The sequence below is a fragment of the Lissotriton helveticus genome, chromosome 2_1, assembly GCF_964261635.1.
Source record: "Lissotriton helveticus chromosome 2_1, aLisHel1.1, whole genome shotgun sequence".
Lineage (NCBI taxonomy): Eukaryota > Metazoa > Chordata > Amphibia > Caudata > Salamandridae > Lissotriton > Lissotriton helveticus.
In genome coordinates this window covers 1075132099-1075144709 of record NC_136059.1, presented here as the reverse complement: position 1 = coordinate 1075144709, position 12611 = coordinate 1075132099, and positions in this window count along the sequence as shown.

The window sequence follows — 12611 nt, the reverse complement described above, 5'->3', positions numbered from 1 at the left end:
ATTATGTGCATATCTTGGCAGAAGAAAAGTAGTCGTTGATCTGGTTATTTTTCAGTATTTTGCTGACAGTTTGGTGGAATGTCCCCATGTTGAAATTGACCTGGCACACATTCCAATTGGAGTCTCTGAATGGTGCAACATTGCCTCAGTTTGACATTGCAGGGGCATATTTACAACAGAATGGCAGAGCGCAGTGTTATGTGACAGTTGGTAACGCGCAGGTCCACAATTTCTGAAAATGGAAGAGGTGTGCCGTATTTACAATAATACGGAGTACCCCAGCGTTTCCCATTGCGCCAAATGTACCTGCCTAGTGCCAACGCTGGCACACTTGCAATATAGTGCAAGGGCTTCTGGGTTGACCGACTGATTGTACATCTGCCGGAAAGTGTCCCTTCCTGCACATGAAAAATCACTACTGGCGATTTGCTCTTTCTATGATTTCTCTTTGTTGCACCAGTTTAAGACTAGGTTTTCTTTAGTCTTATTTTTTGCACTGCCCCATATTTACGCCAGACATGTAAATAGGGGTCAGCGCCAAAAAAGCAATGGATGTTGCAGCTGAACGCTCACTGAATCACACAGTGCCTGCTGCTTTAAAGCTAAGTGCTACATGAATAGGGACATTATTTACATGGTGGCATTAAGCTTGTAAATAAGGTAAAGGGGTTACAGCCACCAGAACATCCAAAAAGTGATGCTCTGTTGACGATAACCCCTTGTATATATGCCCCACATTCTCTTGTGTATGGGAATTCCAAGGTAATTTGTGGATTAAGGGAAATATGGGGCACATGCATCAACCTATTTAGGAAGTGCAAACGGTGCGAATCGGTAAATTCGGCCGTTTGCGCTTCCTAAATACGTTTTTGGGATGCATGAAACAATTTTTAAAAATTCGCTTTTTTTTTGCATTTCCTAAAAATGCGAATGCATTTAAGGAATCGCATTTGTGCGATTCCTTAAATGCAATGCATCAATTTTTAAAAAAATGCGAATTTTGAAATAGGAAGTGCAAATTAACACGAGGTTGACCCTCGTGTTAATTTGCAAAATTCTTTAAAAAAGCACAAAAATGCATTTTGGAAAGTGTCATGTTACACACACACATGTCCTTAGGACATGTGTGTGTGAAACATGCACTTTAAAATACATTTCAGGGGTGCAGGGGGGGGTCCTTTGGACCCCCCTCTGCACCCTTGCAATGCATCAACAAATTGCGAATTCCAAAAAAAAAGAAATGCAAAACGGCATTGATTCCTATGGGCCTAGAGGCCCATAGGAATCAATGTAATGCCATTCCTTAATTGCGATTAGCAAATAAGGAATCGCAATTTCCGAAAATTAAGAAATCCTAAAAACTTTTAGGATTTCTTGATGCATAGGATTTTGCACTTCCTAAATTGCGATTCCTTAATTTTCGCAATTTAGGAAGTGCAAAATCCTACAATGATGCATGTGCCCCTTAATGCAGCAAATGCCAGGTGCAAACACATGTGTTGCTGTTTATTTTGAAGGTACATTTTGATATAACATAACATTTCCACATGATCCGTTCTGTTATACCCACATTTGATCAACTAAGTGTTTAGGAATTTGCTTATTTGCAAGGGGGAACACGCCCATCATTCATGCTCTATCCAGCCGTACAGCCCAATTTCGATTGTTATTCAACGCCACCAGTAAAAGCTGCCACATTATGATTGTACTTATTGGATAATATGTCATTCTGTCTAAATGTGCTCTTTACCTAAGGGAAAAGGTAATTGGCAAGGGCCTTTCATCGCTATCTGTTGTAGTCAAGAGTTGCACTCTACTACACAAGTCTCTGGTGAACACCCCCCCTTCCCCCCTCCCTCCCCCCCAGCAACAGGCAGGTAGGGAAGGACAGAAACTCCAAAGTCTGCTGTTCTAATCAATGCAATGCTGCGAAGCGACAAGCATTTAGGGGTCAGTCAGAGAGCCCCAGGAGAGGGAGATGTTGTCTTGGTTTGCATCTTAACTGTTTCTTTTTGTTTGCACACAAACCTAGGGGCTCACAGATACATATACAAGCTCGGGTGGATATTGACATGGCTGCTGTCTCAGACATACAAGCTGCTACAGAAGTAAGTGAGAAATAACAGTGATCTGGCCTACATGTGGGGATTGAACTTTATATCACAGAACAAACAAGTTCCTTTTGGGCCAGCAAAATCCCATTTGGACTGATATTGGAACAAAACTGCGCTATAAGTAAATTATGTAAGATTTCCAAAAGAACGTTATCTTGTTGCCGATGTATTTAGTTCCCAGATACATTTGTTGCCGAATCAACAGCTCTTGAAGGTAGGTCATTACTACATTCACAGGGAGCCAGTAAAGTGTCTGCAGGGTTAGGCTAAATAATTGAGAGCGTTTTAAACCAGCATCAGGCTGGCAGGAGCTTGGGATGGGAAAATGCCAAGTAGGTAAAAAGAGAGCCCACATGTAAGGCAGTAGTTAAAATCACTGAGAGCACCGAAGAGAAATGGCAGCACTGCTGTGCGTGGGAAATCAGCAGTCAGGGGAAATTACAATAATAACATTGCATTTAGGTAGAATTTAAGGACAACATAATGTTGCACATTTGAAGATTCTTGTTAGGACGCTAGCCATTTTGGCTCACCCATAGAGATTGCTGAGCCTTCTACAGGCCCATTCTGTATTTTATATAAATAGATGCAATGACCCGTTTATAAAATATAAAGGCTGTGTAGTGGTTTTGTGTGAAAAGAGTTATATGGTAGTAAACTGGGCACTTGCACAGAACACATAATTTCCCACTATCATTCAGGGTGGGGATATCATGGATAATTGGATTGACTTTGGTTAACTACATACATGTGCCTTTGCCATTTTTCTCCCTGGTGAATACAGATTTTAAACTTTGGCACTAAGAAATTGTCTAAACAACTCCAACATTACCAAAGAATGACCTGCAAATTGCAACTCCAAGAGCATCTCTATAACCTGGAGATGAGCTGCAGAGCACTATTCCTATAACATCTCCCAATTTGGGGCATGGGTGGGCTGTGGCCCATTCTGCTTTTCCCATTAATCTACTAAGTAAGTAAGCGAACATGTGCTTGGCATTCATTATCCGTTTTGGTCCACGCACAAAATTTCAAATCAAACACCCTACAGCCATTTACTATCTCGCAGTAATTTAATTCCTATCAGTATTTACAACAATAACCACCCCACTGACCCCCTTTCACACTGATGCTTACAAATAAGCAGTCAACACTGTCATGCATTTGACACTGCTGACCTGATTGCCCAGAATAATTTGGCTATTCTCTTCATCACAGAATAGAGAAAGGACTAACACTTTAGCCTCCTACAATCAACTAAATCCGGACAATAACACAATCTTTAACCAACCTTGCATAAAAAACATAATTCAGACGTTCTGCTTCTCCACTTTTGGACATCTTTTTTATTTTATTACCCCCTTATAGTAGCATTCCAGGAATTGCATTTTGCATCAAAGCCAGAAGCCTTACCAATCTTAGCCGAAATCTTTGCTGAATTGTTTTATATCTTACTAGCAGCCCGTCCCGACCTTGTCCGGGAGCAATCAGGCTTCCCCGACCCCCGCCTGCCCCGACATTGCCCAGCAGCCGGGCCCCGGACGCCCCGTCCCCCGCTTGCCCCGACATTGTCCCCCGGAGGTCTATTCCTTTCTGCCCAGCACCTACTTTCAAATACCTTTCCAGCTTTAGTAAAGCAGACCGCTCGTTTGCGCCCGTTTATTTCCCCTCAGCGTGACCTGCCTCGTTACCATGCTGATGAGAGGAATCGTCTTTCTCCTCAAGTGCGCTTACTTCTGCGTGTCCGACAGCATTCACTGGCGAATAGCCTTGCCCACAGCAGCCTGTAGCCTACCTTCAGTCACCTCCCGCTTCCAGTCTAACTCCAGTCCACCTTTGGCCCGCCACCAGCCCTTCAAACATACCTCCAGTCTGCCTCTCCTTTCTAATACGTTTTACTCCTCAGTTCGAGACTTAATACCCAGTTTGAGACTGCAGGGATACTCCCCGTCCCCCGCCTGGCCCGACACCCGCCTGCCCCGACATTGTCCCCGGAGCCTTACCTCAGCCGCCGCTCCTCAGTTCACCGGTCCTCGCCGCTCTGCTCCTCACCGCCTGTCCGCCGCCGCCGCTCCTCCCCCGCGCCATGTCCGCCTCTCCGCTGCTCGCACCGCCGCTGGCCTGTCCGCTGCTCCTCACGTCACCGCTCCTCCCCCGCGCCATGTCCGCCGCTCCTCGTACGCCGCTCCTCCCCGTGCTCTTGACATGAGCACGCACATCGCGGCCAGCGCTACTTTGGAGGGACTACTTTTAAAAAAATATAAATATTGTAAATAACGTTTATTTTTTAAATTTATATAGCCTATAACCATCTACACACCCTGACGATTTCAACAGTGTATCGGGTGTGTAGATTGGCGCTGTGGTTCCCGAGTTTACCCGCCTCAAAGCCTGAAAGTTCTTACTTTATTATAGTAGTATAGATTCGAGGATGTTCCTATCATCGAGGATCTTCAAACATAAAAAATATCCTTTGTAATCTTAAATATTTTAGAATTATAATTCACATTATAGTATTAAACTACAAATGTTTCCTCATACAGGGATCCTATTATTACAACCGGTATATCAGCAAATTATCAGGTTAGAAAGGTCGATTTACACAAATATCAAGTTGTAAATATAATGCCACAGAAATATCGACAGCAACAATGTCGTGGTCAAGAATGTCCATTTTAAGGTAAGAAATATAGGGCTCCATTAGTATGCAGGGCGTATCGCCACCTCCCACATGGCGGTGGCGATCCGCCCGACATAATCCCCTGCCCGCATGCAAATTCCCCCACCACCACATTACTATGGCGGGAGGGACCCCGGCGGTCGGAAAGACCGTTCGCCGGTCTTCCGTCCGGTCGATGAGTCGACTGGGTGGAAAAGCTGCTAGTACTGTGGCAGTGTCTGGCAGAGACTGCCATCCATATTAACATGCATGCGGGGACATGCCTTTCAGTGGTGGCAACAGCACCACGAAAGGCATGCGGACTTCAACACTGGGGGTCTGTAGCGGGCCCCCAGGGATTCTGGGAGATGGAGGGTGCACATGGGGGTACCTATGGTACCCCCCGGCATTTCAATGTACAACGTGGCAGGCATCGCGCGCCTGTCACGTTGTGCATTGAAATTCATAACTTGCATTCATAACTTGCATTTCTACCATTTTGGCGGGCAGTGCTTTTAGCACCATCCGCCGCAATGTTCAAAATGCGGGATGCGTCCGCCAGTATGGTGAGCGCATCCTAATGGAATGTGCGGGATCCCCGCATGCATTGTGAGCGGTTGTCCGCCCGCCATACTAATGAGCCCATTAGTTTCTAAAAATATGGAAGTCATTAATATTGTTTGCAAAAATATAGTTGTTTAAAATATCGATTATTTAATTAGTGTTATGTATTTTAGTATATATTTTAAATGTATGTGATGCATTTGTTTGTATAAGTATTGTGCAAGTATGTTTTTTCATATATGTGTTACATTTTAGGCAGTTATCAATTTTTTTTATTGCATTTGCATTTTTTATTTTCGCAGCTGGTTTTGGGTTTATAGGGGAATAGGGTGGGAAGTAATTTAATGATAATACATTAATGATTATTTTTTATTTATTATAATTCATTTAATTGATATTTTATAGTGTTAATTTTGTTAATATTAATTAATTGGTCATTAATTATGGTAATTGTGTATCGTTTAGGTGTGGGTTGTGGGGGTTTTATGGGTAACATGAGGTAAATAATTTATTTTTAATTTGAGAATTAGTTGTAAATTAATTGAAAATTAAATATGGATGGAAATTGTGTAATTAATTTTAGGTGTGGGTAGTGGGGTGTATGGGGTGAAGAGTGGGAAGTAATTATTTTTTAATTAATTAAAAATTAGTTGTTGATTAATATTAATTACTATTAATTAATTAATAGAAAATTAAATAGGAAAATTGTGTAATTAATTTTAGGGGCAGGTTGTGGGGTTTATAGGAGTAAAGGGTGGGAAGTACTTTAGGTTTAAATAATTATTAATTAGTTGTTAATTAATACTAATTAATTGACAATTAAATATGGAAATTGCGTAATCAATTTTAGGTGTGGTTGTGGGGTTTATAGGGGTAAAGGTTGGGAAGTAATCTATATTTAATTAATTAATAATTAGTTGATCATTAATATTAATTAATTCATTCATTGAAAATTAATTAGGGTAATTATTTAATGTATTTTTTGTGTGTTGGTTTTGGTTTTATAGAGGTAAAGGGAATTGTATTTACTTTATAAATAGATGTTAATTACTATTAGTTTTTAATTGAAAATACATTTTAACTGTGTAATAATTTTACAGTTGAATTTTAGCTGTGGGTTGTGGGAATTATAGGGGTAAATGGTGGGAAGTGAATTAGTTTTATGTGTTTTTTAATTAATAATATTTAATTGATTTGTGATTAATTTTGTCATTTACGGAAGTACATTTAAAAAAAATTAATATGTGGGTTGTGAATTGTGTGGTGTTATAGGGTATTTATGTAATGATTAATGTTTTTGTTTCTAAATCATTTCTTACAAAAAATATTTATTTGTTTGAAAATTATTTTTTATTTTATTTAATATAATATTCGTAGGTATTTGTCATATGTATTTAACATTATAATATATTTGTATTCTTTTTATTTTTATATTAAATATATTGTTATTTTAATTTTTAATATATTTATATATTTTCCTAATTATTTAGTTTTTTACATTTTTGTTGTTATTATGTTTGTTTTAAATTTTGAACTGTGTGAATATGCATTTTTACCTCTCCGCAATCCGACACTTTCTCTACTGTTGCATTGACTGGAGTGGGAATAGTACATTTTATCCCTCCACTATTGAACACTTTCCCTACTGTTGCACTCACTGGAGTGGGAATAGCAAATTTGATCCCTCCACAATCCAACACTTTCCCTCAAAGTTGCACTAACTTGAGTGGGAATAGTAATTTATCTAACACTTTCCCTACTGTTTCACTCACTGGAGTGGGAAATGTAAGTTTAAAGATTTTAAAATAGTTAGTTTTAATTTAATATAATGCTTTTTAATAGATTTTATTCTATTGGCTCCTTCCCTGAAAGTTTCGGGGTGATTCGTGAAGTGGGGGCCGAGAAGAAAGGGGGTTCCAAAACGTGTTTTACCATGCAATTTTCCTTAGGGACCTTTAGACACGGCTACAGCCCGAACTGCTGAACGGAATTACACCAAATCTAGCAAAAAGGTAGAGTTTGGTTCATAGACTGTGCTTTTTGTTAAATGGTGTAAATCCGTTCAGTAGTTCCTGAGAAAATCAAAAGTAAAATCATAGATATATTTGCAAAGTTGTACCGTACGCGTACCATCCGAGGATTATACGCGCACCATTACGAGCATGAGCTGCATGCTAATTGGCTGTAAACTGTCTGTCACCACTCCAAACCGGGAAGTGTTGCCAGCCATCTTGTGCCTCGGTAGAACCGATGCACAAGTAAATTGAAAAATAAGTGCGCAAAAGGCGCAAAGGGGGCAGGGTAGAAACACCCTGACCCCCTAGGCCTGCTCAGGGGGTCCCACAAAGGGGCCGAATCCCGGGGGCAATTGACTCTTTGTAAAGGGGGGCCCAGAGGGGCCTCCCATCCCCTGGGACCGCCACCCCGGGGCTTCCATGAAATGTATGCCCCTGGGCTCGCCACCCCCAGGACTTCTTTAAAAAAAAAAAGCCTGTGGGGGGGGCTCAAGCCCCCCACACGCCCCGGGGACCGCCACCTCCCCCGGGGCACTAATATTCAAAATAGGGGGGATTTTAACTGTTGGGAGGGGGGCCGCGCAGCTCCCCTCATGGAGCCCTTGATGGCTCTGGGGACCACAACCCCCCAGGGCCGGCTCCTGCAGTGTCCCGGTGTGCCTACCCCGGGACACTGCTGTTTGCTATGGTAGGGCGGGAGCCTCGCGGCTCCCGCCCTACCATAGCAAACTGCTTTGGTTTTTAAAAGAGAGAAAACCAAAAATCAAAGCCGTTTGCTTTTCTGCATGGGGGGCAGCGTGTTAGCTGCTCCCCAAGCAGAAAAGTAATACCGGCTCCCGCAGAATGCGGGAGGCCAGCAGGAACCATGGGGGGGCTTGGGGACCACCCCACAACCCCCAACAAGGAGGGCAAGGCCCCGGGGGATGGGGTCCCTGGGACCAGAAGTGGCCCGGGAGGTGGGCCACGCGGCCCCCCTCTCAAAACAAATTAAACAAAATTTTAAAATGGCTGACCCCGGGGAATGGGGTCCCCGGGGCCAAAGTGGCCACAGGAGGGGGGCAAAGCAGCCCCCCTCCTAATTAATTCTTTTTTTTAAAAAAGGCCCATGCCCCAGGGGATGGGGTCCCCGGGGCAGAGTATGGCCTTGGGAGGGGGTCCACACAGCCCCTTTCTTGATATTTTCTTTTTTTTAAATAAAAAATTGGGGGCAGGCCCTGGGGGATGGGGTCCCCAGGGCCAACAAAAAGAAAACAAATGCGGACTACACAGCCCTCCTTCTTAAAAGTAATTTTTTTTTTTAAAACAGGATCGGGAGGAGGCCATGCCCCCTCCCTGCACCTCTCTCCAAATGCGCCCCCTGCTGCGTTTGCAAAGGGGGAACTAATTCCCCTTGCATACTGGGGGTCCCTGGGGGCCAACTAGCCCACCAGGAGCCTCCAGTATGGGCCAGGGGGCTGCGTTGTGGAGAGGTGTAAAAAGGGGCATGGCCTCAGAACACCTCTCTGCAACACAGCCCCCTGGCGCATACTGGAGGATCCTGGTGGGCTAGTTGGCCCCCAGGGACCCCCAGTATGCAAGGGGAATTAGTTCCCCCTCTGCAAACGCGCCGGGGGCGGCATTGCAGAGAGGTGTAAAAAGGGGCGTGGCCTCATCACACCGCTCTGCAACGCAGCCCCCTGGCACATACTGGAGGTTCCTGGTGGGCTAGTTGGCCCCCAGGGACCCCAGTATGCAAGGGGAATTAGTTCCCCCTCTGCAAACGTGCCAGGTGGCTGTGTTGCAGAGAGGTGTAATGAGGCCACGCTCCTTTTTACACCTCTCTGAAACGCAGCCGCCTGGCGCATACTGGAGGTTCCTGGTGGGCTAGTTGGCCCCTAGGAACCCCCAGTATGCAAGGGGACTTAATCCCCCAACTTAGAAAGCACTATGGGGCACGTTTGCACAGTGGTGAAGGTAGGGGGTGGGGCTTGAGGTGATATGTGTGTGTTTTAAGTTGGGGAATTAATTCCTCTTCAATCTAGAAGTCCCCTAGGTGCCAACTAGTCCAGCAAGTACCTCCAGTAAGCGCCACGGAGCTGCGTTGCAGAGTGTTGTAAAAAGGGGGCGTGTCCTCTGAACACCTCTCTGCAACCAAGCTCCCTGGCGCATACTGGAGGTACCTGGTGGGCTAGTTGGCTCACAGGGGACCTTAGGATTGAAGAGGAATGAATTCCCCAACCTAAAACGCGCCACATGGCATGTTTGCACACATGTCACGCCAGGCCCCGCCCCCTTCCTTCACTATTGAGCAAAATATTCCTCTAAAATCAGCCGAACTACGAATTCCGATTTACTGACCTGTTATCACGAGAGACGTCAGTGCTGCATCTTTACGCCCGGTACGGACCCTGAAAAGTAAATCTAAGCGTACTTACCAGTAACTTGTATGTCCTTCTATAGGAATCTATTGTGTGGTTTTCACCCAAAAAGTTTCTAAGTGTCTATTTCTGAAACATACAAATATTCCTCTAAAATCAGCCTAACTACGAATTCCAATTTGCTCACCTGTTAACAGGAGAGACCTCAGTGCTGCATCTTTCGGCTCCTACTGATCCTGAAAAGTAATTCTAACCATACTTACAGTAACTTTAATTTCCTCCATACGCTAACATTGACTGGTTTCACTTGGAAATTCTTCTAAGTGTGGAGTTTTGGAACTTTAAAAAATTCCTCTAAAATCATCCGCACTACGAATTCCGATTTACTCACCTGTTATCAAGTGAGACCTCAGTGCTGCTCACTACTGATCCTGAAAAGTAATTTTAACCATACTTACAGTAACTTGAATTTCCTTCCGTAGGCTAACATTGACTGGTTTCACTTGGAAATTCTTCTAAGTGTGGAGTTTTGGAACTTTATTAAAATTCCTCAAAAATCAGCTGAGCTCCGAATTCCGATTTACTCACCTGTTATCAGGTGAGACCTCAGTGCTGCATCTTTCAGCTCACTACTGATCCTGAAAAGTAATTCTAACCATACTTAGAGTAACTTGAATTTCCTTCCATAGGCTAACATTGACTGGTTTCACTTGGAAATTCTTCTAAGTGTGGAGTCTTGGAACTTTAAAAAAATTCCTCTAAAATCAGCCGCACTACGAATTCCGATTTACTCACCTGTTAACAGGTGAGACCTCAGTGCTGCATCTTTCAGCTCACTACTGATCCTGAAAAGTAATTTTAACCATACTTACAGTAACTTGAATTTCCTTCCGTAGGATAACATTGACTGATTTCACTTGGAAATTCTTCTAAGTGTGGAGTTTTGGAACTTTATTAAAATTCCTCAAAAATCAGCCAAACTATGAATTCCAATTTACTCACCTGCTATCAGGAGAGACCTCAGTGCTGCATCTTTGAGTCCAGTACTTATCCTGAAAAGTAATTCTAACCGTACTTACCAGTAACTTAAATTTCCTTCCATAGGATATCATTGACTGCTTTTTGATAAAAACGTTTCTAAGTGTTGATTTTTGAAACTTACAAATAGTCTCTAAAAATCGTGCAAATGATAAAAAAGTAATTACTCGCCTGAGGTCCCAGTGCAGAACCTAGGAGTCCAGCACTGGATTACAAAAGTAACGTGAACATACTTTACCAGCACATTGAATTTCCTTCCATAAGACAACATTTTTAATTCCAACTGAAAAAAAATAAGATAATAATATATATATAAAAAAATAAAATATAAAACAAAAGAAATTAGTTTCAATATTTTAAAAAACATTTTTTTCCATTTATATTAAAAATATATAATGTAATTTAAAAAATAAAATATGTAAAAATAAACCGTTAAAAAACTGTCGAAAATCAGTATCCAAAAAATACATATAACTATTATTACATAAAAAAATTATCATTTAAAAAACCTTTGAAATTCACTGAAAAAACCATAGGTTTCAGGCATGTTATAGTTAGGAATTAGCATTTTAAAAAACCTTAAAAATTCACTGAAAAAAAAATAGGTTTTAGGGGTGTTATAGTTAGCTTGACATTTCACTCGTACAAAACCATTGAAGTTCTTCCATTATAGTTAGTTGTACTAACTATAACTTGCGCGCCCGCAATCCACTGCTGATGATGTCACATATCACATCATCATGACATGGTCAGTGACATCTCCGACCACACTGATATCCATGGTCTGATCTCACTCCCTCGTGCTTGAGCACCAAAAGGGGGGTAAGTAGGAGCCCCACCATGTTGATGAGTTCAGGCCTCAGCAAGGCCCAAAGGTACCGAAAGGGTTCGCCCTTCTGTGTACAAAGTCCTTAGACTTACAAATGAAGTTGGCAAGGAAACTGGAAATACAAAAACATAGTTTAATAAACCTTTAAAGGTGGTGATACAACCTCCACAACACTTCTACAGTATTGTACAGAGTAGCACACTGAATACAAGCACATGGCCCCTTTTATACACAGTGGAAGGGGTTCAGCTTACAGCTTAGACAGAGGTTACAACCACGTAAGGACATTTCCAAATATATCAGTGGGTGGAGCTAACAGTATTTCTAGAACATGGGAGGGCTATGCTAATAAGGAACAACTGTTACTTCTGCTGAGCATGCGCTACACTCTCAAGAAGGACTAATAATAACTGTTGCTAGGTAGAATCCACAGTGTAACTGGCAGAGAGGTAGGACAATCAGAACATTGAGCACATGGCAATGTAGGGCATGAAAATGGTGGACTCGAAATACAAAATGAAATCCCTATACTAGATATTTGGACTGATGCATTATGGCTTCAGCTAATGCTTAATAATACCGCTGTTTTATTTACAACAGACGACCCTTTCAGCGTTAGCTGAAGCCATTCCATTTCATAGGGTAGTCATCAAACTTATCTTGAATGTCAATGCTCATAATGTTAGAAATCTCTTTAGTTAGACTCTTTTGATAAGCAGCTTCGGAAACAGCTTTCTTATTGGGTATACAAGAGGTAATGCAAAGAGAACATATCATAGGACCACATTGAATACACATACAGCAAGTAAAAAGAATTACTACTATTATACAAAGGCCAGTGAGGATCTTCCAACCCCATGTAGTAAATAAGGTCCAAAACCAACTAGAGAAGGTCCATGTACCATTATCTACATGTATGTCAGCAGCTATTTTATGCAGTTTATTTATGGCATTATAAACAGAAGGCGAGTTGTCTGGGATGAAGACACAACAGCTACTTCCAATAAGTCTACAAGCTCCTCCTTTTTCTGCTAA